The sequence below is a fragment of the Procambarus clarkii genome, chromosome 39, assembly GCF_040958095.1.
Source record: "Procambarus clarkii isolate CNS0578487 chromosome 39, FALCON_Pclarkii_2.0, whole genome shotgun sequence".
Taxonomy (NCBI): Eukaryota; Metazoa; Arthropoda; class Malacostraca; order Decapoda; family Cambaridae; genus Procambarus; species Procambarus clarkii.
The window spans coordinates 11,601,688-11,604,517 of NC_091188.1; positions in this window are offsets into that span (position 1 = coordinate 11,601,688).

Consider the following 2,830-nt stretch of genomic DNA (forward strand, 5'->3'; position numbering starts at 1 on the left):
GAGAAGAGGGTTGGGGGGTGATGTTTAGAATGGGCTTATGGCCTATCAACCTCTATAAGGTTATTTAGGTAACACATTAGTTTACTAACTAACCTACAAGTTAACTTTATCCTTAACATAGACCAAACTCAACCTATTCTCCGTATTGACAGTACGATTTAATGCTATGTGTAATAAGTACATAACTGCATTCATGTGGCAGTTACATATAACTATATTTATTCTCTATGTTTTCTGTAAGGTACTAAAAATTTTGGCATATAATGCATATATAATTTGTATGTGCAAGTTTTAAATATCAGAAATTTCTTTTTCAGTTTTATTAAACAATAGAGATTTTATACAACATTTGAAAATATCTTGAGTTACTTTACAAATTATTGGTGTATTTTAGTTTTGTTTTATTAGTTTTATAAAACTGTAATACCAATATAACTATAGATTAAGTACTAATTGTAATTAAGAAGCAATAAATTGCTTATCTTCAAACACTAAGACGGTTAGGTGAGGTGGTGGTTTTCAGTAAACTCAAATATTCACAATATATTTGACTACGATTTAATACTAAGTGAAAATAAGTACAATTCCTGACTGATATGAATAGTACATAATTGCACTGTTACATTTACCTCCCCAATTTTGGAGGACGGGCTGCCCAAACTATAGTAACCCCTGGAATTTACGTTCACTAATTAGCAGGGTATATCTCTGTGTATATGTAAATAACGAAGAAATAGTGTTATGTCGCCCCTCAACTGACAATAAACGATGTTTCAGATTCAGCTACTCTGAACAAATGATTCAATAGCACGGGCCGAGGTGAATTTGTAATGTACTTATGCAATAAATCTAAGCTATCACATTTTATACATCTGCGCTCATTTAATCTCTTGCATAAATATATTTTATGTTAGATTAATAATTCATTTTTAAAACTATCTATATTTTAACAATATTTATCTTAATATTCACATTTCATGTTTAATGATATACGTAATTCATAGGCTAAAAAAAGTGTTGCAAAATGCATGTACATTTATATAATGGCGAATCTATCTGGATATATATAAATCTGGTAATGTTTAACTAGACTTTACAGACCACGAGAACACAGTTTTAACTGCATTAAGTAAATCTGAAAAAGAATACGAGAACATACAGTACAACTGTGTTGAGTAAAGCAGCACATAACGCCAGAACACAAGTAAAGACCAGGACAAAGGCAACTATATATATATATATATATATATATATATATATATATATATTTTCTCTTATTTTTTTCTTATGAAATGATAAAGCTACCCATTTCATTATGTATGTGGTCAATTTTTTTTTATTGGAGTTAAAATTAACGTAGATATATGACCGAACCTAACCAACCCTACCTAACCTAACCTAACCTATCTTTATAGGTTAGGTTAGGTTAGGTAGCCGAAAAAGTTAGGTTAGGTTAGGTTAGGTAGGTTAGGTAGTCGAAAAACAATTAATTCAGTAAAACTTGGCTTATTAGGCAAATCGGGCCTTGCATAGTAGGCTGAGAAGTGCGTTCTGGCTACTAGGTACGACATATATATATATATATATATATATATATATATATATATATATATATATATATATATATATATATATATATATACATACATATATATATATATATATAATATGTGTGTGCGTGTTGAGCTACCCCACCAACAGTAATGTCCTGGGACAAGAGTTACACGCCTTACACAGAACCAGAAATTCGTCCGTACAGTACATTAGAGCCACGCTCGTCCTGGTAAAGGGTTCCCGAAGTATGGAGATGGTCCTGCCTGTGTTTGAGTAAAATTAAATAATGCCATTGTTGCTTGGTGCTCAATGGCGCCTGAGAGCGCGCCGGCACCACTAACTAGTATAAACAAGGGCTCTAGGTATTATGTTAGAGTAACCCGTATTGTGTGTGTGTGTGTCCCTCCCGTACCTCTTGGACCCACCCCGCCTTTCTAACCATCGGTTTTCTAATAAACTAAGTTTCAACCTGAAACACACACAGATCACATTAACGTGATATACTGAATATAAATAAGAAAATGTTCTCATTGACATATATCACGTTAGTGTGATTTGTGTGTGTTTGTGAAGTTGGGGTTTAAAGTGTAGGGCCGCCATATCCTTCCACCCAAGTGCTTGTGGGTCATACGTAAACACTTGGACTGGCTTCAGTAAGGGCCGCCAGACTTCCTGTGATTTCAGTAGAAATCCGGTTGTATAACTGTATACAAGTGATGGTGGTCCAGTGGTAGAGTACATGACCGGCAATGCCGGGGTCGAAGGTTCGCGTCTACCTAACGGCTCTGGTGGAATTTCTCAACTCTCAACCTGTTTTGTTTATAATTTGTGCTGTATATTTCTCTCTCTCATACACACGCACACACAATCCCTGTTGATTGACGGTTGAGAGGCGGGACCAAAGAACCAAAGCTCAACACCCGCAAGCACAAATAGATGAGTTCACATATACGTATCCCCAGGATGCACCCCACAACAGCTGTTTAACTTTCAGTTACCAAATCATCTCAAGATAACCTCAAGATAACCTATTTATTTGCCGCGTTGCTCTGGTCTCACCTTTTGTGTCCTCTCGTCCTGCTCCCCACTCTCACTCGTCCTGCTCCCCACTCTCACTCGTCCTGCTCCCCACTCTCACTCGTCCTCCTCCTCACTCTCACTCGTCCTGCTCCCCACTCTCACTCGTCCTGCTCCCCACTCTCACTCGTCCTGCTCCCCACTCTCACTCGTCCTCCTCCTCACTCTCACTCGTCCTGCTCCCCACTCTCACTCGTCC